The following is a 25,674-nucleotide window of genomic DNA, read 5'->3' as shown; positions in this document are numbered from 1 at the left end:
CTCCCTAATTATAGACACCTTTCTCCTTTCTTTTCTCTCTCCTTTCCTCTAAGTTTTAATAGTGTTGAAGAATGCAGATCGCTCTAGTCAGGCATGGTAGTGCATGCTTGTAATCCCAACATTTGGGAGGCTGAGACCAGAGGATCACAGTTCACAGACAGCCTCAGCTACTTAGCGAGGCCCTTTGCAACTCAGTGAGTCCCAGTTTCAAAATAAAGAATAAAATATAGGGCTGGGGATGTAGCTTGGAGGTAGAAACCCCAAGGGTTCCATCTAAAAAAGAAAGAAAGACGCAGATGGCTAAAAAAAAAAAAATATATATATATATATATATATATATATATATATATATATATATATATATAGTACTGGGGATTGAACCCTAGAAGCATTCCATCTCCGAGCCACACTTCCAGTCTTTCTTTTCTTCTTCTTTTTTTTTAATTTTGAAACAAGGTCTCACTAAATTCCTAAAGCTGGCCTCAATCCTGTGGTCCGCCTGTCTCAGTCTTACTAGGCTTACAGGTGTGTGCCAACACACCAAGAAGATTGCTCCAAAGTTCACACTTGATTTTCGGCAATTTGATGCCCCAAATTCCCCAAGCTCAAGGTTTCTCTGACCTTTTGGAATAGAATATACCCGAAATGGATAATACTTTAAAATGCCCCAAATTCCCCAAGCTCAAGGTTTCTCTGACCTTTTGGGATAGAATATACCCGAAATGGATAATACTTTAAATTCCCGTTTTTGTGTTTCGTGAGTAAGGTTCAGCTCTTTCATGACAACAAGTCTTGATGGATAAGAAGAGACTGCAGGAATCATCACTGATGCTGTCTCCTGTGAAGGCCTTGGGGACAGGGGCTCATGACGTTGGGGACAGGGGCTCATGACGTTGGGGACAGGGGCTCACAACCGAAAAGCTAGGCTCATGGAGACTCACTTAGCCTGCTTCACAATGTATTTTTTTTAAAGGGCTAGGGCCAAGTATGATGGTGCATGCCTATAATCCCAGTACTTGGGAGGTTGAAACAGGAGGATCATGGGTTTGAGGATAGCCTCAGCAACTTAGCAAGACCCCGTTTCAAAATAAAAACTAAAAAGGCTGAGACAGGAGGATCGCACGGGTTTGAAGCCAGCCTCAGCTACTCAGTGAGGCTTCCAGCAACTTAGTGAGACCCTGTTTCCAAATAAAAATTTTTAAAAAAAGGTCTGGGAGTATAGCCCAGAGGTAGAAAGCCTCTGGGTTCCACCCCCAGAACCACCAAAAAAATAAAAAATAAAAATAAAAACTAAAAAAGGGGTACATGTCTGGGGGTGTAGCTCGGCGGTAGAATGTCCCTGGGTTCCATCCCCAGTACTGCAGAAAAAAAAAAAAAAAAAAGGGTACATGTGTAGCTCAGAGGTAGAATGCCTCTGGGTTTAATCCCCAGTACCAGAAAAAGGGGGTGGAAGCCGGGCGTGGTGGCGCACGCTTGTAATCCCCGCACTTGGGAGGCAGAGACAGGAGGATCACGCAGGTTCGAAGCCAGCCGCGCGCGCTGGCTTAGGAGACCCTGTTTCCAAATAAAAAAATGTAAAAATAGGTCTGGTAGTGTAGCCCAGAGGTAGAAGGGCTTCCAGGAACCCCAGTACCACCAAAAAAAAAAAAAAAAGGGGGTGGAGCTAGGAAGAGCACACGCTTAGCATGCATGAGCCCCTGGTCCCACCAGCGTGTACAGCTCCATGAAGATGAGATTCATTGCTACCTCTGGCATCTCAAACATAGCCAAACACGCAGAAGTAGCAAAACATATTTACTGACTGAATGAGAGAGCTTCTCGCAGGAAGTTACCAAGCAAAGAAGACAGAATAGATTTCAAGAAGAGAGAATGTATTTGAAGGCGATGTCGGGACAGACAGGAGGCTCCGGAGATGTGCAGGTCGTTTAGAATACCCACTGGAGGAGGTCAGGACACAGCAGTGCACAGGGAGAGAGCAGCCAGCTCACAAAAGGCCCTAGAGGCCGTCGCAAGGGGTTGAGGCTTTATCTTTGTAGTCATGGAACCTTTTAAGGGTTCCAACAAGAAAAATGGCATGAGCATAATTGGGTTTTAGGAAGATCACTGTGGGATCCTGAAATTGCTCTGTCAGAGAAGAGAAAAGGGCTGTCTAGAAGCAAGGAGACGAGGTAAGAGGCCACTTGTAGTTCGGGTAAAAATAATGAGGGCCTGAAGTGAGAAACTGGCAGCCAGGCTGGAGAAGAAGGGCCAGGTTTAAGAAAAATCATGAAGACAGAGCTGCCGGGACATGGAAACAGAGTAGCGAGAGACAGGATAGAAGGACAGGAGGCTAAGTACTGTTTGCCTCACCACGATGCCCCCCAAAAAAACACAGAGCCTGGACCCGAGATGATGGATTCTATCTGAACAGCCTGTGGTCGAGGAGCCCTGGCTGAACACAGAGACACGGGCAGGGAGCTGAGCGCGCGCGTCCTGTGCCTGGGGACGCAGCCCCAACTCAGGCGGCTCCAACAGTCAATGGTCATCTAGTCATCGGTGTCCAAATGGTAGTGGAATCTGAAGCCACAGATAAGATAATTCAGAAAGAAAGAGAGAGGGAGGGAGGGATGGAGGGGGGGGGAGAGAGAGAGAGAGAGAGAGAGAGAGAGAGAGAGAGAGAGAGAGAGAGAGAGAGAGAGAGAGAGAGAAGCGCCTGTGGATCCCCAACATGAAGGAAGGGGGGAAAAACCACCAAGAACTCAGAGGAACAGGAAGAAAGAAAGAAAAGAGAGCTCCCTAGACTGATGCAGATAAAATTACTAGCAAGGAAGTAGTTAACGGTGTCAAGTGTGGCAAAAAGATCAATTAGAATAAGGGCCCATAAAGTATCACTTATGGACGCTCCTGGGCATTTCAGGGTGCGGCTGATTTCAGTGATATGAACACAATTAACACCAAGGAAGTGAAAATTGCAAGCGAGAGTAGTTACATCTGTTTTTCTTTTTCCTATTTCTTTTTTTTTATTTTCGGCAGTACTAGGGATTGAACCCAGGGACATTCTACCTCCCAGCTACACCCCCAGCCCTATTTTTTTTTTGTTGTTTATTTTTGTTTTGTTTTGTATTGGGGATGAACCCAGGGGCATTCTACCTCTAAGCTACACCCACTGCCTTAGTTTTGATTGATTATTTTGAAACAGGGTCTCACTGAGTTGCAGAGGTCCTCACTAAGTAGCTGAGGCTGTCAGTGAACCGTGATCTTCCTGTCTCAGCCTCCGAATGTTGGAATTACAAGCGTGCGCCACCACACCTGGCTCTTCTTTCTTCTTTCCTCTCCTCCTTCTCTTTCTTCTTCTTATTTTTGTAATGGGGACTGAAAAGAGAGGGTTCCAATCTATAAGCTGTAGACCTAGCCCATTTTATTTATTTATTTTTCAAAAACAGGGTCTCACTAAATTGCTGAGGCTGGATTCCAACCTGCAATCCTTCTATCTCATCCTCCCAAGTACTGGGATTATAGGCGTGTGCCATTGTGCCCCACTGGTGAAAACTAATCTTTTGAGATGATTAAGAAACGATTAAACTTTTGCCGGGCCTGGTGGCGCACACTTGTAATCCCCACTTGGGAGGGCGGAGACAGGAGGATCGCACAGGTTCAAATCCAGCCACGCTGGCTTATGAGACCCTGTTTCCAAATTTTAAAAAAAGTATAAAATAGGTCTGAGAGTGTAGCCCTGATGTATAAGGGCTTACAGGAACCCCAGTACCACCAAAAAAAAAAAAAAGTAATAATAATAATAGATTCTTTAAGGCGGGCGTGGTGACACAGGCTTGTAATGCCAGCATTTGGGAGGCTGAGACCAGAGGATCATGGTTTGAGGGCAGCCTCAGCTACTTAGTGAGGCCCTCTGAAACTCAATGAAACCCTGTTTCAAAATAAAGAATAAAAAATAGGGCTGGGGGTGCAGCTCAGAGGTAGAATGCCCCTGGGTTCCATCCCCAGTACCATACACACACACAAAAAAAAAGGAATAAGAAAGAGGGAAAGTGACACTAAGGGGAAAGGTAGCCTATATAAAGATGTTCTTACATGTGCTACTTAAAATAGTGAAAAACTAGAAATGATCCAAATATCCCTCAGAAGGAGAAGGATCCTGGAAGCCAAGGCCCCAGCGAGGCCGACTGCGGGCTGGGCCGCAGCGCGAGCAGAGCACTCGCCTCGCACTCGCAAGGTTCTGGGTTCAACTCTAGCACCACGAAAAAGAAGGAAAAAAAGAGCTACTTTGGCACAATGAAGGCAAATCCAGTGATAAGGAAGAACAACTAATCTGAATGACTTGAATGAATTTCTGGTTTAATTATGCTTTTTCCCTGTGAAGCGGCTTCAGTTGATGTAGAGGGTGTTTTCCTAGTTTGCCTCGTGAATAAAAATAAAATCTTACTTAAGTCAAGAGAGAATAAAAAGGTAGAATACTATCCCACCTTTGTCTATGAGCCCTTCTTTGTATCACAGAAGAGCCATACAGGACACTGACATCACTGATTTTTTTTTCCCCAGTACTGGGGATGAACCCAGGGAATGAACTCCGAGCTACGCTCCCAGCCCTATTTTTTGTTCTTTATTTTGAAACAGGGTCTCACTGAATTGCAAAGGGCCTCACTAAGTAGCTGAGGTTACCCTCAAATCCGATCCTCTTGTCTCAGTCTCCCAAATGCTGGGATTACAGGCGTGTGCCACCGCGCCCGGCTGATTTTCAGAGTAATTTTGATTATTGCCCCAGTGTCTGGTGCTCTTCTAAGTAATACCAAGCTACGTGTGAGATGAGCTGTTCCCGTTTCTTCCTAAATGCTGAAGCTCCTCTGGTGTTTAGATTCCTTGACTTTACCTCAGGGCCTCTAGAACTGAGGCTAAAGCTTCAACGGTAACTTCTGAGATCTTGAAATTCTTAGACACTTAGAAGGGACGAGGGTGGTCTGATGAATACTAACTCCTTTTGACCTGATGTTCAGATATGAATAGGAGCTCTTTTCTGACTTCTAAAGGGGGAAAAGAGAGGACTATGAAGACGATAGAGTCACGATCTTTCTCATCAATCTTAAATTTTCTGCCACCGTTTTTTTCTGACCTGTTTCGCGGCACTTTTTCTGGGTCAGTGATCGCTGGGCACAGTCTTGCCCGGCCGCTCCCTGTCCCTACCATTTGGAATTCTCTCTGAGACACTGCCACCGCTGGCTCCGGGGAAGTGCAGCGTAACAGGCAAGCCCAGGACATCTTGACCTTTCCTGAGTATATCGAAAAGCAATAGAACGCTTTTTAAAATGTAAGTAGTCTTATCGCTGAGTTCCATAAATTACCTTTCACTTGGAGAAATTCCCACAGAGTTGTAATCAGATGGTATTAAAAAAAAAAAAACTAATATGAGTCAGGCCGGCTACTTCACTGATTTGCCTGGACAAATGTGTCCTAAGTACACACAAGTCTCATTAAAAGTTTGCCTCTCTGAACCTCTTCCCAAGTGATAATAACTACCCAGAGCATTTCTTCCTTTTTTCTGATACATGTTCCACTTGAAAATGACAGAAGCCGGGCGTGGTGGCGCACGCCTGTAATCCCCACGCTTGGGAGACTGAGACAGGAGGATCGTACAGGTTTGAAGCCAAGCCTCAGCTACTGAGTGAGAATCTGTTTCCAAATAAAAAATATAAAATAGGTCTGGGAGTATAGCCCGGGGGTAGAAAGCCCCTGGGTTCCACCCCCAGTACCACCAAAAAATAAAATAAAATAACAGATGTCAAGCCAGCCATGGTGGCGCGCACTTGTAATCCCCACGCTTGGGAGGCTGAGACAGGAGGATCGCACAGGTTCGAAGCCAGCCTCAGCTACTTAGTGAGGCTCTCAGCAACTTAGTGAGACCCTGTTTCCAAATAAAATATAAAATAGGTCTGGGAGTATAGGCCAGAGGTAGAAAGCCTCTGGGTTCCACCCCCAGTACCACCAAAAAAAAAAGACAGAAGCCAAGCCAGGCGTGGTGGCGCTGGCTTGTAATCCCAGTACTGGCAGGCTGAGACAGGAGAATGGCAGTTCGTGGACAGCCTCAGCTACTTAGTGAGGCCCTTTGTAACTCAAGGAGACCCTGTTTCAAAATAAAGACTAAAAAACAGGGCTTGGGATGTAGCTTGGAGGTAGAATGGCCCTGGGTTCCATCCCCAGTACTGCAAAAATAATTAAATAAATAAAGTAAAATAAAATGACACAAGGCGGCTTGGTGTGTTAAATTTTTTTAATTTTTCAAAAGATTCAAGAGGACTTCAGGGAAGATGGCGACGGAGGAAAGCGGCACTTACAAGTCCTGCTAACAATCGAACTCTATTACCGCAAAACCAGCGCCTTTCAGAGCCAGAAAACACCACCAGCAAAGAAATAAAAACTGTAAATACAAGGGACAGAGAAAAAGGGCTGGAAAAACAAGACACCAGAAAAAAACCAGCCCGAAGTTCCACGCCCGCCGCGGTGCGGAACAGCCGGAGCGGCTGGAGCCGCAGCGTGGAGCAGTCAGAGCCGTGACAAGGTGTGGCCGGAGCCGTGGTACGGAGCGGGCCAGAGCAGCCGAGCGGAGCCGCCAGAGCAGCGGGAGCAGCCAGAGCCGCGTCGCGGAACGGCCGGAGCGGCCAGACCCGCAATGCGGAGAAGCCGGAGCCACAGCGCAGAGCGGCCGGAGAGGCGCGGCCTACATCTCCCCTAGCAGCACTAGGCTCCAGAGAGGAGGGAGACACAAAACAGAGCTCAAATCCAGAGAGGAGATACTCTGGCCTCGCGGCCTAGGAAGCAGAAGCAGCATCTTACTGCTGGTGGCAGCGGCGAGTTCACCGGACAGCCCTAGACCAACACACACAACCAGCCACCAGGCGCCTGAGAGCAGGGGTGGACAGCAAGCCGAGGGAACATCTAAAGCTCCCAAGGCCGGGCACAGCACACCTGGCAGGGACTCAGAGCAGAGCTCAAAACCAGAGAAGAAATACGCCGCATCACGGCCGAGGGTGTGGCAGTGGTGTCATATTGCCAGTGGCGGCAGCAGCGAATCCACTGAGTCCACTACAGCTCCATCAGCGCACTCAACAACCATGAGTCAAATTGCGGCCCCTAGGGGAGAAATCCCGATACTGCACTCCCAGGGACTTGCGCAGATAGTCTCCCTGGGTCAGAGAGTTTAGCAGTGCAGCCCAGTGGGGGAGTGGCAGTAGCAGAGATATCATAACATAGTCACAACTCCCTGCTGGAGAACGCCCAACTTGGCACCCCCCCACGGTCTAAGCAGCCTCGATTGACTCCCTGGGTCTGAGACTTTGTGATACAACCCAGTAAAGGAGTAGTGGTGACTGAGATACCACAGACTCGAGATCCAGAGCATCTTAAGTGAACTCGTAGTGACTCAGGGAAGAACCCAGAGAAGGCACATACTTCCAAAATCATGGGAAAGAGAAATAACAACGGAGCAGTGAATGCCCACAACCCCACAACATCAGAATCTGATAACACAGAAATCCAAAGATCTCTAGAAGATCAAATTAGGAAAATAACTCTAGAAATAATAGAGGACTTTCAAAAAGAATTTAGAGAGAGTCAAAAAGAGATAAAGGATGCAAATAATGAAGTAAAGGCCTCAATTCAAAGTATAAACAACAGATTAGACCACATGGAGAATAGAATCTTGCTTCTTGAAGATGATCATTCCAAAAATGAACGCATAGTTTCTAACTTAGAAAAAAAAACCCGACAGCAGGAATCTGACATTGAAGAAATATGGGCCCATTTCAAGAGAGCTAACCTAAGAATCATTGGAATAGAGGAGGGTAAAGAAGGTGAAACCAAAGGGATCAACAATCTCTTCAAGGAAGTAATAGCAGAAAATTTTCCAAACATAGAGCAAGAGGTCGATACACAGGTCCAGGAAACTTATAGAACTCCCTTTAGACAGGATCGGAGAAGAGGATCCCCACGCCACATAATTGTCAAAATGAACACTGTGGAAGCCAAGCAGAGAATCTTAAAGGCAACAAAAACAAAAGGCCACATGACATACAGAGGCAAACCAATTAGAATCACTCCAGACTTCCCAAACCAAGTTATGAAAGCCAGAAGGGCATGAAGTAACATATTCCAAACTCTGAAAGAAAACAACTTCCAGCCAAAAATTTCCTACCCAGCAAAACTATCCATAAAATTAGATGGGGAAATAAGAAGCTTCCATGACAAACAGCAACTGAAGGAATTTATGTCTTCAAAACCAGCGCTAGAGAAAATACTCAAGGAGATTAACTGCAAAGAGGAAATGGGTAATACACGCCAGAACCAAAGAAACAAGAATTCCCATCCAGCAGACAACTAAGCAAAGAAGAATAAACAGTATCTCAAACAGAAATAAGATCTTAACATTTTGGGAATTAAAAATTATCTCTCTATAATCACATTGAATGTAAACGGCCTCAACTCCCCAATAAAAAGACATAAAGTGGCAAAATGGATTAAAATCCAGAATCCATCCATCTGCTGCTTACAAGAAACACACCTTACAAGTAAAGATAGGAACAAACTCAAGGTAAAGGGCTGGAGCAAGGTAATCCATGCTAATGGTACTCGAAGACAAGCAGGAGTAGCAACTATGATATCAGACAAGTTAGACTTCAAACCCAAACTTATTAGAAGAGACAAAGAAGGTCACATTTTACTGGTAAAAGGAATAGTCCAGCAAGAGGAAATAACAATAATCAACATCTATGCCCCAAACATAGGGGCAGCTACTTTCATAAATCAAACTCTTTGTGACATGAAGTCACACATAAATCCCAACACAATAATACTGGGAGACTTCAACACACCTCTCACAATACTAGACTGATCTTCCAGACAAAGGGTCAGTAAAGATGTCTCAGAACTAAAGAACACCATTAACCAAATGGACCTGTTGGACACATATAGAATATTTCACCCAACTACAGCAGAGTTTACATTTTTCTCAGCTGCTCACGGAACCTTCTCCAAAATAGATCACATCCTGGGACACAAAATGAGCACTAGCAAATTTAAAAAATGTTACATACTACGCCGGGCGTGGTGGCGCACGCTTGTAATCCCCGCGCTTGGGAGGCGGAGACAGGAGGATCGCGCAGGTTCGAAGCCAGCCGTGCTGGCGTAAGAGACCCTGTTTCAAAAATATAAAATAGGTCTGGGAGTGTAGCCCGGAGGAAGGAGGGCTTCCAGGAACCCCAGTACCACCAAAAAAAAAAAAAAAAGTTACATACTTCTCTGTGTCATTTCAGACCATAATGGAATGAAACTAGAAATCAACTATAAGAAGACTCAGAGAAACAACATAAACATGTGGAGACTGAACACCACACTTCTGAATGAAGAATGGGTCATAGAAGATGTAAGAGGTGAAATCAAGAAATTTCTAGAAACAAATGAAAATAAAGAAACAACATATCAAAACCTCTGGGACACTTTGAAGGCAGTATTAAAAGGAAAATTTATAGCACTGAGTGCTCACATAAGAAAAACAGAAAATCTTCAAATAAATAGCCTTACGACACACCTCAAAGCCCTTGAAAAGCAGGAACAATTGAACCCCAAAACCAGCAGAAGACAGGAAATTATTAAAATTAGAGCAGAAATTAACGAAATAGAAAATAAAAAAACAATACAGAAAATCAACAAAACCAAAAGCTTGTTTCTTGAAAAAATTAACAAGATTGATAAACCACTAGCCAACCTAACTAAAAAAAAGAGAGAATCAACCCAAATTATGAAGATAAGGGATGAAAAAGGAGACATTACTACTGACAGCATAGAAATACAGAGGATTATCAGAAATTACTTTGAAAAACTATACTCCAACAAAATGGAAAATCTGGAGGAAATCGACAACTTCCTAGATAAATACAACCTTCCTAAACTGAGTCAAGAAGATATAGAACACTTAAACCAACCAGTAACAATCAAAGAGATTGAAACAGCAATAAAGAGTTTACCATCAAAGAAAAGCCCAGGACCAGATGGTTTCCCAAGTGAATTCTATAAAACCTTTAGAGAAGAGCTTATCCCAATACTACTCAAACTATTTCGGGAAATAGAAAAAACCGGGACTCTCCCAAATACATTCTATGAAGCCAACATCACACTAATACCCAAACCGAATAAAGACAGTTCAAGGAAGGAAAACTACAGGCCTATATCTCTGATGAACTTGGATGCAAAACTATTAAACAAAATACTAGCAGCACGCATTCAAAACCACATCAAGAAAATCATTCACCATGACCAGGTAGGGTTCATCCCAGGGATGCAAGGCTGGTTCAATATACGAAAATCAATCCATGTAATTCATCATATAAACAGAATCAAGGACAAAAACCACATGATCATCTCAATAGACGCTGAAAAAGCATTTGATAAAATTCAATATCCATTTATGATAAAAAACACTGCAGAGAATGGGAATAGAAGGAACATATCTCAACATTATTATTATTTTTTTTATTATTATTATTTTTTTTTGGTGGTACTGGGGTTCCTGGAAGCCCTTCTACCTCCGGGCTACACTCCCAGACCTATTTTTACATTTTCATTTTTGGAAACAGGGTCTCCTAAGCCAGCGCGCGCGGCTGGCTTCGAACCTGCGCGATCCTCCTGTCTCCGCCTCCCAAGCGCGTGGATTACAAGCATGCGCCACCACGCCCGGCATATCTCAACATTATTAAGGCAATCTACAATAAACCCACTGCCAACATCATATTAAATGGGGAAAAACTTCAAGAATTCCCCCTAAAAACTGGAATGAGACAAGGATGTCCACTATCACCACTTCTCTTCAATATAGTACTAGAGACTCTAGCCAGAGCAATAAGGCAAGAAAAGGAAATCAAAGGAGTACAATAGAAAAAGAAGAACTTAAGCTTTCACTATTTGCAGATGACATGATACTATATTTAGAAAACCCAACAAACTCAACCAAAAAGGCTTATAGAACTGATCAACAAATTCAGCAAAGTATCTGGATACAAAATCAATCTTAAAAAATCAGAAGCTTTCCTGTACACCAACCATAATCCACTGAAAAAGAAATTCAGAAAACACTTCCACTCAGGATCTCCCACAAAAAAATAAAATACCTAGGAATAAACTTGACCAAGGAGATAAAAGATCTCTACAAAGAAAATTATAAAACACTGAAAAAAGAAATCGAAGAAGATCTTAGAAGATGGAAAGATCTTCCATGTTCATGGATTGGCAGAATAAATATCATTAAAATGGCCATCCTCCCAAAAGTGATCTACAGATTTAATGCAATGCCCATTAAACTACCAAGATCATTCCTCACAGACATAGAAAAATCAGTCCTTAAATTTATCTGGAATAACAAAAAGCCCAGAATAGCCAAGGTAGTTCTCAGCAACAAAAACCACGCAGGAGGAATCACAATACCTGACTTTAAACTATACTACAAAGCCATTGTAATAAAAACAGCATGGTACTGGCAAAAGAACAGATAATATAGACCAATGGAGCAGAATAGAAGACCCAGAAACAAGTCCACACACTTTCAGCCAATTGATTTTTGACAAAGGGGCCAAAAACATACACTGGAAAAAGGATAGCCTCTTCAACAAATGGTGTTGGCAAAACTGGTTAACCATATGCAGAAAATTGGATGTTAATCCCACTTTTTCACCCTGTAAAAAAGTCAACTCACGATGGATCAAAGACTTGGAAATTAAACCAGAGACCTTGAAGCTCCTTGAAGAGGGCATAGGTCCAACACTAGAACACATAGGCACAGACAAACATTTCCTCAACAAGACCCCAAAGGCACAACAAATTAAAAGGAGAATCAATACATGGGATTGCATGAAACTGAAGAGCTTCTGTTCAGCAAAGGAAACTATCAAGAACCTCAATCGAGAGCCAACAGAATGGGAGAAGATTTTTGCCACCTACACCACCGACAGAGGACTAATATCTAGAATATACAGAGAACTCAAGAAACTCAACACTAAGAAAACAAAGCATCCAATAACAAAATGGGCAAATGAACTAAATAGACACTTCACAAAAGAAGAAATTCAAATGGCCAATAAATGCATGAAAAAATGCTCAACATCACTGGCAATCAGAGAGATGCAAATCAAAACTACCCTGAGATTTCACCTAACTCCAACTAGAATGGCCATCATTCAAAACACAAACAACAACAGATGCTGGCGAGGATGTGGAGAAGTGGGAACTCTAAGACATTGTTGGTGGGATTGCAAATTAGTGCAACCACTTTGGAAAACAGTATGAAGAATCCTCAGAAGAATGGGAACAAATCTTCCATTTGATCCAGCAATACCACTGTTGGGTATCTACCCAAAAGAAAAGAAACCAAACTACCAAACTAATGCATGTGTATCTATGTTCATAGCTGCACAATTCACCATAGCCAAACTATGGAACCAGCCAAGATGTCCATCAACAGATGAATGGATTACAAAACTGTGGAATATGTACACAATGGAATTTTACTCAGCCATCAAAAAAAACTCAATTACATCATTTTCAGGGAAATGGATGGAACTGGAGGATATTATGCTAAGTGAAATTAGTCAGTCACAAAAAATAAAAAATCAGATGCTTTCCCTAATATGTGAGAGTTAGGGAGAAATGGGTCATAGGAGGAACTCTTGGAAGAGGATCAGTAACTTTTAACTATGTTTACATTGTCTTTGGATATACAATATTTTTTTATTTTTTAGGGAGTTAATTTACCCTTTTGTTGCCTGTGCCATTGAAATCATATCCAAGAAATCACTGCCAATTTCAATGTTGTGATGTTTTATGACCCAGATTTTCTTCTAAAAGTTTATAGTATTAAGATTTATATTTAGGTCTTTTATCTATTTTGAGTTAATATTTGTATATGTGTTAGGTAAGGGTCCAACTTTATTCTTTTTCATGTATTATTATTTTTCAACAATATTTAGTTAAAAGACTAGTATTTCCTCCACCAAAAGTTCATGGAAACCTTGTCAAAAATGACAATGTATGGAATAATTTATCTCTAGGCTTTTTCTTAACTCCAATGGTTTATATATCTGCCTTGAGAACAGTACTACAACTGTTTCAATTATTGTAGCTTTATATGGTTTGAAATCAGAAAATATACATTTTCTAGCTTTGTTCTTCTTCGAGATTGTTTTGGGTATCTAGAGTTCATATTTCATATCAGGATAGATTTTTTCTGAAAAATAAATAAATAAATGTATGATAGTTTCACCTAAAAAAAAAAATTCTCTGGTAAGAAAGAAAGCAAAAAGTAATATTGAAATGTTATCTTTAGGTCATCAAAAGTTTGGTACCAGACAAATGAAACTGTTATGTGAGATTATCAATGCTAATATTGGATAAATTGCTATAATACTAGATATCAACCACTAAGCCAAGCATGGGAAGGAGGGATGGGGAGGGAACGGGGTGGGGATCGGGTAGGGGCTAACTGGGCGATATGTGCATGTATGTCTACAAAAGTATTTTCTGTATACCACTGTGATGTATGAATACATTGCACCAATAAAAAATAAATTAAAAAAAAAGATTCAAGGAATATGGCTCCAACTACCAGGTCTCCCTTTCAATGCATACTACTTTCTAACCAATTTTGGCTTAGCCTCCTTTCTCTCAAAATAATTAATTTAGGTCAACTTCATTTAAAAAAACTAAATTTCATAAATCAAAACAATAAATCTTTAAAATAAGCTAAGCTTCTGTGTGATCTGTGTTGGAGTACACTGAGACTAAAAGGCCCAGTTCTAGAGGTTACGGTGTGCTTAAAAGAGCACTGTTACGAGTCCTAATAAAATGAGAGCATGTATAAGTTTCAACACTTGGCTTCACTTACCTCCACACTGACGGGATCTGGCCATCAATCTCTACAGAAACATCACACCATCCTATCGACCAAAACATCTCCTGTTCAACCGCAATCTGAGTTTCACCCTCCTACTACTACTATCAGAGACTCTAAGCTCTTCTGACTCTCCTGGACTCTTTGCTCATTAGAATATATCACCAGACGCCGGGCGTGGTGGCGCACGCTTGTAATCCCCGCGCTTGGGAGGCAGAGACAGGAGGATCGCGCAGGTTCGAAGCCAGCCGCGCGCGCTGGCTTATGAGACCCTGTTTCCAAATAAAAAAGTATAAAAAATAGGTCTGGGAGTGTAGCCCGGAGGTAGAAAGGCTTCCAGGAACCCCAGTACCACCAAAAAAAAAAAAAAAAAAAGAATATATCACCAGAGCCGCGCATGGTGGGCATGCTTGTAATACCATCGTTTGGGAGGCAGAGACTGGAGGATCGTGGTTTGCGGACAGCCTCAGCTACTTAGTGAGGCCCTCTGCAACTCAGTGAGACCCGGTTTCAAAATAAAGAATAAAAAATAGGGCTGGGGGTGTAGCTCAGAGTAGAATGCCCCTGGGGTTTCATCCCCAGTACCACAAAAATAAATTAATTAATACATTAATTAATCAAAATAAAATAGGGCTGGGGATGTCGCTTGGAGGTAGAATGCCCCTGTTTTCCACCCCAGTACTGAAAAAAAAAAAAAAAATATATATATATATATATATATATATATATATATCACCATGCCATCAGTGTCTCTGTCGCCTGCCTCTCTCCTACAACGTGTATCCTTCCCACTCTCAGCTAACCAGTCTTCCAACCTCTCATCACCTGAATCTCCTTGAGGAAGCCATTCTTCTTCACAAATCATCTCCAAGAGGAGCAACCAGCTCCCAGAGGGTTAACCAGTTAGCACACGTTCCCAGACCACCCTCGGGTACTCCGGCATTCACGCTGCACGAACACGTTTTTAACATGTACCTGTTTGATCCTGGTGGGTGTTCATTCTATGACTGCACTCTTTTTCTTTTATTTTTTGTGGTACTGAGGATTGAACCCAGGGGTGTTCTATCTCTGTGTTCTCTTTAAAGAACAAACCCCCAGAGAGAAGCAATCTCTCTATATAGCATCCAACAGGACCTGTTTCACATTTGCCATGAAGGTCGGGAGAGAGAGACACTCGCTCTCCATCTAACACCTTTGGTGATCGTTTCGGAAACTTAAAAGCACCGACCATCCAGTACCACCCCATCTCCATGGCCACCAGACAACCGCAACTCCACTGTGGTTGGCTTTCTTTGCCCTCAGTGATCCTCCTCCCAGACTTCAATGTCATTCCCCCCGCCCCCGGCACTGGGGATGGAACCCAGGAGCATTCTACCTCCAGGCCACAACGCAGCCTTATTTTTTTATTCTTTATTTTGAAACAGGCTTTCACTAAGTTGCGGAGGGCCTCACTAAGTAGCTAAGGCTGGCCTCAAACCTGTGATCCTCCTGTCTCAGCCTCCCAAGTACTGGGATTGCAAACGCCCAGCTTCAATGTCATTCTAAGCAAACAAGCTTTTGATTATTTGAGGGAGGCAGCTGGGAGAGTCTGGCTCTTCCACTCTCCCCTTCACCTTCCATGACCATGTTTAATTATTTATCTAGCAGCTAGAAGAAGAGAAAATCTTATCCCTACTGTAAGATGGAATCATGGAAGTCATATATTTCAATGATTCTCTAGGAAAGAAAAAAAAAAGGCAATCTTCAAAAACTTCCCACAATGGATCACTGTTTTTATATAATTGTCCAGAGGGGTGGAGCTCAGTGGTAGAACACTTGTCTAGCATACATGTGACCTTGAGTTTGGTCCTTAGCACAGAAAAAGAAAAGAGTTGGAAAATTAAGTCTTACAAAGAGTTTCATAAAAAAAGAAACAAGGATGGGTGTGGTAGCACACACCTGTAATCCTGTTACTTGGGAGTCTAAGACAGGAGGATGGCAGGTTCAAAGCCTGCCTCAGCAACTTTGTGAGGCCCTCAGCAGCTTATTTTTTGTTATTTTCATAACAAAAAATAAATAAATGAATGAGTGAATTAATTAATTAAAGGTCTGGAGGTGTAGCTTGGTGGTAGAATGGCTCTGAGTTCAATTCCTAGTACCACCTCCCAAAAAAGATATATACCAGAATTTTAACACTGGCACTCACCACTGAATAGGGTAGACTATTCCAATATATATACTCACTTAAGCAAAATAGTATTAACAACAGGAATTAAAAGAAATTAGTAATACAATAAATAATATCACTGACTTCAGGACCTCTTCTACCAGCCCTAACCTCATTCTTTTTCACCAAGAATGACAGAAATCAAATGGAACTAACTTTAAAACTGAATTTGTAGCCAGGCATGGTGTCACACGTTGTAATCCCAGAATTCAGAATGCTGAGACCAGAGGATCGCGGTTCATAGACAGCCTCAGCTACTTAGTGAGGCCCTCTGCAACTCAGTGAGACTCTGTTTCAAAGTAAAGAATAAAAAAATAGGGCAGGGGATGTAGCTTGGAAGTCAAATGTCCCTGGGTTCCATCCCCAGACCCACAAAAAAACCTGAATTTTTAAAATAGGGACCAGGCATGGCACCCCATATTTGTAATCCCAGTACCTGGGAGGCTGAGACAGGAGGATTGCAATTCATGGGCAGCCTCAGCTACTTAGTGAGTTCCTCTGCAACTTAATGAGATCCTGTTTCAAAATAAAGAATAAAAAATAGGGCTGAGGACTTCCGGGAAGATGGCGACTGAGAAAAGCGGGGCTTAAGAGCCCCGCTAACAACCAATCTCCATTACCACAAAATCAGCGCCTTTCATAGCCAGAAAACACCATCACCAGAGAGACAAAAAAATCACCAGGCTCCAGAGAAAAAGCGGACTGAGAACAGAGCTCAGAGCCACAGAGGAGATACACCGGCCTCACGCCCGAGGACGCGGCAGCAGCAGCGCCATACTGCCGGTGGCAGCGGCAACTTCACCGGACAGCTACAGCAAGCCGAGGTGAGCCATTGTGGAACAGCCAGGCGGGATTTTTCAGCGCAGGGAGCATCTAAAACTCCCAGTGGCTGAGCTCAGCACACGCTGCAGGGACTCAGAGTGGAACTCAAAACCAAGAAGAAATAAGCCAGCCTCACGGCCAAGGGCGTAGCAGCGGCGCCATATTGCCACTGGCGGCAGCAGCAGCGAATTCACCGAGTCCAGTACAGCTACATCTGCGAACTCAAGAACAGTGAGTCAAATTGCGGGCCACAGAGGAGAAATCCCAGTACTGTACTCCCTGGGACTTGACCCAGTGGGGGAGTGGCAGTGGCAGAGATATCACACCATAGGAGAACATGCAACCTGGTACCCCCCATAGTCTAAAGCAGCCTCTATCGACTCCCTGGGTCGGAGACTCTGTGATACAACCCAGTAAAGGAGTAGTGGGGTCAGAGATACTACAGACTCGAGATCCAGAGCACCTTAAGCGAAGTCATAGTGACCCAAGGGAAGAACCCAGAGAAGGCACATACTTCCAAAATCATGGGAAAGAGGAATAATACTGGAGCAATGAATGCCCACAACCCCACAACATCAGAACCCGATAAAACAGAAAATCAGAGATTTCTAGAAGATCAAATCAGGAAAATAACTGTAGAAATAATAGAGGTGCTTCGAAAAGAACTCAGAGAGAGCCAAAAAGAGATAAAGGATGCAATTAATGAAGTAAAGGCCTCAATTCAAAGCACAAACAACCGATTAGACCACATGGAGAACAGAATCTCGCTCTTAGAAGATGATCATTCCAAAAATGAATGCATAGTTTCTAATCTAGAAAAAAATATCCAACAGCAGGAATCTGATATTGAAGAATAATGGGCCCATTTCAAGAGAGCTAACCTAAGAATAATTGGAATAGAGGAGGGAAAAGAAAGTGAAACCAAAGGGATCAACAATCTCTTCAAGGAAATAATAGCAGAAAATTTTCCAAACATAGAGCAAGAGGTTGATACACAGATCCAGGAAACTTATAGAACTCCCTTTAGACAGGATTGGAGAAGAGGATCCCCACGCCACATAATTGTCAAAATGAGCAATGTGGAAGCCAAGCAGAGAATCTTAAAGGCAACAAAAACAAAGGGCCAAGTGACATTCAGAGGCAAACCAATTAGAATCACTCCAGACTTCCCAAACCAAGTCATGAGTGCCAGAAGGGCTTGGAGTAACATATTCCAAACTCTGAAAGAAAACAACTTCCAGCCAAAAATTTTCTACTCAGCAAAACTTTCTATCAAATTAGATGGAAAAACAAGAAGCTTCCATGACAAACAGAAACTGAAGGAATTTATGTCTTCAAAACCAGTGCTAGACCTGCCGAGGGGTTAGGCCGGTGCTGGGACCAGCGAGGCCGGCATCGGAGCCTGCCTTGAGGCAAGGCCAGTACGGGTCCTCCGAGGCCAGGATAAGAGCCTGCTGAGGGGTTAGGCTGGTGCTGGGGCCAGTGAGGCTGGCATCGCAGCCTGCCATGAGGCATGGCCAGTGCTGGGGCCTCCGAGGCCAGGATTGGAGTCTGCCGAGGGGTTAGACCGGTGCTGGGGCCAGCGAGGCCGGCATAGGAGCCTGCCGTAAGGCAAGGCCGGTGCTGGGGCCTCCGAGGCCGGGATCGGAGCCTGCCTTGAGGCAAGGCCGGTACTGGGGCCTCCGAGGCCGGGATAAGAGCCTGCCGAGGGGTTAGGCCGGTGCTGGGGCCAGCGAGGCCGGCATTGGAGCCTGCTGTGAGGCATGACCAGTGCTGGGGCCTCCAAGACTGGGATCGGAGCCTGCCGAGGGGTTAGGCCGGTGCTGGGGCCAGCGAGGCTGGCATCGGAGCCTGCCTTGAGGCAAGGCTGGTACTGGGTCCTCCGAGGCCAGGATAAGAGCCTGCTGAGGGGTTAGGCCGGTGCTGGGGCCATTGAGGCCGGCATCGCAGCCTGCCGTGAGGCATGGCCGGTGCTGGGTCCTCCGAGGCCAGGATCGAAGCCTACCTTGAGGGAAGGCCGGTACTGGGACCTCCGAGGCCGGGATAAGAGCCTGCCAAGGGGTTAGGCTGGTGCTGGGGCCAGCGAGGCCGGCATCGGAGCCTGCTGTGAGGCAAGGTCGGTACTGGGGCCTCCGAGGCCAGGATAACAGCCTGCCGAAGGGTTAGACCGGTTCCGGGGCCAGCGAGGCCGGCATCGGAGCTTGCCATGAGGCGAGGCCAGCATCGGAGCCTGCCGTGAGGCATGGCCAGTGCTGGGGCCTCCTAGGCCGGGAACGGAACCTGCCAAAGGGTTAGGCTGGTGCTGGGGCCAACGAGGCCGGCATTGGAGCCTGCCGTGAGGCTAGGCTGGTGCTGGGGCCTCCGAGGCCGGGATTGGAATCCTGCCAAGGGGTTAGGCCGGTGCAGGGGCCAATGACCAGCATCGGAGCCTGCCGTGAGGCAAGGCCACTCCTGCGGCCTCCAAGGCCGGGACCAAAGCCAGCTTAGGGGTTAGACCGGTGCAGGGGCCAGCGAGACCAGAACTGGGGCCTCCCATGAGGCAAGGCCGCTGCTTGAGCCAGCGAGGTCTGGATCAGTCCACTGAGTAGCCAGGCCACTACTGGGGCCATCAAGAGTGAGATCGGTACTTGCAACGCAGCATGCACAGAGAAATATCACAGAAAATATAAATCAGACGCTTTTCTTAATCAGCAATAACTAGGAGGAAAAGGGCAACAGGAAGAAGTTGAGCTATAGAAAGGGCCCTATAGTGAAGCAACTAATGTGACCAATCAGAGGGTATGTAATACTGGAGGACTGAGCCTCTTTAAAACCCAGGAGGTACATAAACAAATATATCAAAGTAAATCACCAAAGAAGTGTGGGATGGAGGGAGGGGGAGGGAATGGGATGGGGGCTGGAGGAGGGCTAATTGGATGATGTGTGCTTGTATATCCTCTCAAGTCTTGTACTCCAATGTGATTGATATATGACTACAATGCACCAATTTAAAAAATAAATTAATTTTTAAAAAAAACAAAAAAAAAACCAGTGCTAGAGAAAATACTCAAAGAGATTAACTACAAAGAAGAAATAGGTAACACACACCAGAACCAGAGAAACAAGATTTTCCATCCAACAGACAACTAAGATTAGTTATCTGTGGAGATTTATTATGTTAGTCTTTTACCTATCTCTAAATTGTATTGTTTGCTTTTATTGTTGTTAATTTTTAGGATGTCTAGTTGGAATATTAATATACCTTCAGATATAGCATTTTGAAATATTTTACCCCATTCTATTAGTAACTTTTAACTCTGTTTACATTGTCTTTGGATATACAATATTTTTTTTTTTAGGGAGTTTGTATACCCTTCTGTTGCCTGTGCCATTGAAATCATATCCAAGAAATCACTGTCAATTTCAATGTTGTGAGGTTTTATGACCCAGATTTTCTTCTAAAAGTTAATAGTCTTAAGATTTATATTTAGGTCTTTTATCTATTTTGAGATAATACTTGTATATGGGATTAGGTAAGGGTCCAATTTTATTCTTTTCCATGTAATTATTATTTTTCAACAATATTTAGTTAAAAGAATCCATATTCCATATTAGGATAGATTTTTTTCTGAAAAATAAATATATAAATATATGATAGTTTCACCTAAAAAATAGAAAAAAATATTCTCTGGTAAGAAAACAAAAAGAAATATTGAAATGTTATCTTTAAGTCATCAAAAGCTTGGTATCAGACAAATGAAACTGTTATGTGAGATTATCATTTTTAATTTTGGATAAATTGCTATAATACCTGATGTCAACCACTAAGCCAAGCATGGGAAGGAGGGATGGGGAGAGAATGGGGTGGGGATCGGGTGGGGGCTGACTGGGTGATGTGTGCATGTATGTCTACAAAACTTTGTATCCCACTATGATGTATGAATACAGTGCACCAATTAAAAAAAAAAATATATATATATATATATGAATGAGAGTATAGCTCCAAGGTAGAAAGCCCCTGGGTTCCATCCCCAGCACCACAAAAATAAAGAAATAAATAAAAGAGTATAGCTCAGTGATAGAGCACATACTTAGCATGCATGGGGGCCCTAGATCAATCCCCAGTACCAAATGGAAGGAAGGAAGGAAGGAAGGAAGGAAGAAGTCAAATATAGTAAAAAAAAAAAAAATTTGCCTCTACAGTCAAAACCCAATTTTTATACACTTTGCAAACATTTCATAAACTTCTGAAGCCATTTTGTGATTTACTGTAAGTCAGATTCTACAAGTACAAGAAGCCGAGTCCCCAAAATATAATAAGCACAGGAATCGCAGATCTTATCCCCAGGGCCATGGAACTATAGCAACAACTCTGTTCTGTTTCTGAAGAATGCACTGAGGAGTGACAGAGCGTCCTCTGATCGTCTTTACCCTGTCATCCATACCTCCAAGGCATTTTTAAAACAAACAAAAAGTGAAAGTAATCCTTAGAGATTCCCCGAAGTCCCCAGATGGTATTATCACTCAGTTTCCGCTTCAATATCCCATTAAGTCCCAACAAGGAGAGACAGCTCAAAGTCATCTCCAAGGACGTGGAGAGAGTGCAGGATAAACTCTTAGTGAAGTTAGAAGCGACGCCCCTCATGGCTTTCCACACCAGGAAAACAGACCTAACGAGAGCCCAGAACAGAAGCCTTTTGGTCTCAACGTTCCACGGGGAGCAAGGCCAGCCTAGAAGCTCGGCCTTGCAACAGCTTCCCAGGTTAATGAGCAGGACTCTTCCTGTGGCTAGCTTCTGGCAAGAAATGAAGGAGCCAGGGGCAAAACAAATGATCAGTATACTTTTTATTCTTTATTTTGAAACAGGGTCTCACTGAGTTGCAAAGAGCCTCACTAAGTAGCTGAGGCTGTCCACCAACCGCGATCCTCCTGTCTGAGCCTCCCTAATGCTGGGATTACAAGCGTGCGCCCTCACGCCCGGCTGACTCGGTACACTTTTGTGTGTGTGTGGTACTGGGGGTGGAACCTAGAGGCTTTCTACCTCCGGGCTATACTCCCAGACCTATTTTTGGAAACAGGGTCTCACTAAGTTACTGAGAGCCTCACTAAGCTGAGGCTGGCTTCGAACCTATGTGATTCTCCTGTCTCAGCCTCCCAAGTGTGGGGATTACACGCCTGGCACAGACTCGGTACACTTTTATAACATGATTCCAGAGGACAACAGCTTGGAGAAAGTCAACCGAGAATCCCTGATGGCCACATCCACAGCCAATACCTCCTCATGCGGTGCCCTCTGCCCAAGCCTTCCCTTCTGAAAGAAGTGGGGGTGGCCTGCACCTTGCCTGGTGAGAAGTCAGTAAGATTCCTCCTTCCAGAAGCCAGTGGCAGCACCTCCAGGTGGGCTGCACTGATACCAGAACCACCGCTCCCACAAGCCCGACGTGCTCAGGAGGTGGCCACGGGGACACTGGCCTCCCTGTCCAACCTGGAGACAACAGGACTTCCTGCTCACCTCCCTACCTTCCTCGGATTAGCTCCCTCCCCCAGGCCCTGACCACAATGCCCGCCGCCTCTTCCCAAAGCACCCTTCAGTCCCTGGACTCCACGGCTGTGACTGGTAAGGCACCTGGCTCAGTTACCACAACAAGAACCCTGTTCTTGGGGGACTCTTGGCTAACTAAGAAGAAAAAGAAAGAGCCCACTGTAGTCCAGGCAATGTGAAACTTGTTCAATGTTCTAAAAAATCATTATCCATTAGAATTGTGAGTCTATTTAGGAATGTGTAAGAGTCGTACTTTAGAAGGTACCTATCTCTTCCAAACTTGAGGAGACATGAGTTGCAGGGTAGCATCTGATGACATGTTATGAACCCACTGGGGCTATGGGACAGGGAGAAGGCATGGCACCTCCTGTGTAACTTTCAGTAGTTAGAACTTCAATGCACAGGGTGCTCTATAGATTGACTTACAACTCTGACTTGGGGCCAGCAGCAACACAGTTTGCGGTAACGATGAAAAGGATGCTGTCATGTCTTTTTTAAAATTTTCATTGGTCATTGTAATTGCACACGATGGTGAGAGGCGTAGTGATCCTTCATCACACTGTTCGGTCTGTGTCCTTCTCCAAAGCTCCCCTTCCCTCCTCCAATGCCCTCCCGCTACCGCACGGGTCCCCTAATTGCCATGAAGTTTTTTTTTCTTAATTTTCTTTTTTTCTCTTTGACTTTCACATATGAAAGAAAGCATGTGGCCCTTGATTTTCTGAGCTGGGCTTATCTCACACCAAATTCGTATTTCTATGCTGGTTATTTCATAGGAATATCACTACCAGAAAATAAGTAAATAGTTTCTTTGACATCCGTGACCTCTACAGACCAAGCCAAGATTTAGCCTTGTAGTTATCCAAGTTCCTTTCTTAGAGGCCTAACCAAAGAGCTCTCTAGTCCAATGCCGTCAAGCCCTCCCTCAATCGCCATCCATTGTCTCTAAACCTTACTGTGTTACTAAGATGGACCTATCCACTTCCTTCAAGTAGGTATCAAAAGTAATTCTTTCGACATTTCCTCCAAGAAGATATACAAATGGCCAATGAGAGCATGAAAAGACCCTCTCCATCACTCATCATTAGGAAATGCTCATCAAAACTCCAAATGAAAGCCGGGCGTGGTGGCGCACGAGACAGGAGGATCGCGCAGGTTCGAAGCCAGCCGCGTGTGCGCTGGCTTAAGAGACCCTGTTTCCAAATTTAAAAAGTATAAAAAATAGGTCTGGGAGTGTAGCCCGGAGGTAGAAGGGTTTCCAGGAACCCCAGTACCACCAAAACAAACAAACAAACAAAAAAACCCTCCAAATGAGATGCCATCTCATACCCATTAAAATAGCTAGTACTGAACACCCAGAAAATAACAAGTGTTGGCAAAGATGGGGAAAACGTGGAGCCCTTGAGCCTCGACAGAAATGTAAAAACGATAGGCTACAACCACTATGGAAAACAATGCGTCGGTTTCTCAAAAAAATTAAAACTAGAATTACCATATCATCCATCAACTCTACTTCTGGGTATATACTCAAAACAACTGAACACAGGTTCTCAAAGAGATATTTGTACACAGATGTTCACTGATGCATTGTTCACAATAGCTAAAACAGGGGAGGGATCCGAGCACCCATCAAGAGATAAAATGCTAATTAAAATGTGGCATATATATATATATATATATATATATATATATATACTCAATGGAATATTATTCAGCCTTTAAAAAGGGAGACAATTCTGACGTATGCCACAGCATGGATGAACCTTGATAATATTATAGCATTATGCTCAGTGAAATAAGTCACTCACAAAAAAAGATAAACACGGTACTACCACATGGGGTTCTCAGGGTAGTTAAATTTGTAGAGCCAGAGAGCAGAGCGGTGGTTGTCAGGGACTGGGGAGAGGATGAAACATGGAATTCTTATTTAATCAGTATAGAGTTTCAGCTTTACAAGGTGAAGGGAGTTCGTGGAGAATGGTGTCGGTGCTGGAGGCACAGCACTGCCAATGCATTTAACACCACTGAACTGTGTAATTAGAAATGGTTAAGATGGTAAGCTCTATGTTGTGCGCATTTTAACACAATAAAAAATGGAGAAAATTCTTAACACTCTCGGTGAGGAATTTTTAGAACTACTTAATAAGAAAGGATACCTTTAGAGAAGTCAACAGTCATGTAATTTTGACCATCAAGAAATAATAGGTCGGTGATGTGAAAATGATGAAAATGTTAAAAGAAGAAGGTTATGTAAATTCAAGCATTTCATCTTAACAACAGCCCTAGTTATACCAGACATACATATTAAAGTTTTAACAAAAATCGTTCAGAAGCTGAGCCTGGCGGCACACACTTATAATCCCAGTATCTGGGAGGCTGAGACAGGAGGATCGCAGTTTAGAGAACAGCCTCAGCAACTTAGTAAGATCCTGTTTATAATAATAAATAATAATAATAATAATAATAATAATAATAATAATAATAATAATGGTGAACCACTAAACCAAGCATGAGAGGGAGGGATGGGGAGGGAGTGGGGCAGGGACTGGGTGGGGGCTGGCTGGGTGATGTGCACATTTATGTCTACACAAGTTTTTTTTCTTCATCATGATGTATAAATACAGTGCACCAATAAAAAATTTTAAAAAATAAAATTGATGTGCGGATATAGATCAGAGGTAGAATGCCCCTGGGTTCAATCCTCAGTACCACAAAAAAGAGGAAGGAATAAAGAAGAAAGAAAGAAAGAAAGAAAGAAAGAAAGAAAGAAAGAAAGGAGCCCAAATCCAGAAATTGTATATATTTTTTAAAAACCCTAAAAGATTGAAAAAAATCAAAATGTATATACATGACTGCTAAATGAAGAGGAAGAAAAGGAAGGTTCTCTAAATAAGTCAGTGTGTTTAGTCAAGAAAATCTCCTAAGCACTCAGACTCTAAAAGATAGAAGGGAAAAAATCACATGGCCAAACTGAATTATGCAAAATACTGGCAAATACTTAGGAAGGGTATCTATAAGGTGAAGGTTCAAAAGGAACTAGACTCGCCAGGCGTGGGTGCACGCTTGTCATCCCAGCGCTTGGGAGGCTGAGACAGGAGGATCGCGCAGGCTCGAGGCCAGCCTCAGCTACTTAGGCTCTCAGCAACTTAGTGAGGCCCTGCTTCCAAACAAAATATAAAATAGGTCTGGGAGTGAAGCCCGGAGGTAGAA

General features: G+C 43.6%; 1 protein-coding gene across 5 annotated transcripts in view; it reads right to left on the bottom strand.

The window, feature by feature from the left end:
* The window catches only part of FRMD5 (FERM domain containing 5), a gene marked incomplete at both ends in the record, with an annotated part of 311,565 nt that overhangs the window by 224,136 nt on the left and 61,755 nt on the right, over nucleotides 1–25,674 (bottom strand). The gene's annotated exons all lie outside the window — the stretch shown is intronic.

The sequence above is a fragment of the Muscardinus avellanarius genome (genome assembly GCF_963383645.1).
Source record: "Muscardinus avellanarius genome assembly, chromosome: 12".
NCBI lineage: Eukaryota > Metazoa > Chordata > Mammalia > Rodentia > Gliridae > Muscardinus > Muscardinus avellanarius.
This window is presented reverse-complemented; position numbering and strand designations above follow the sequence as displayed.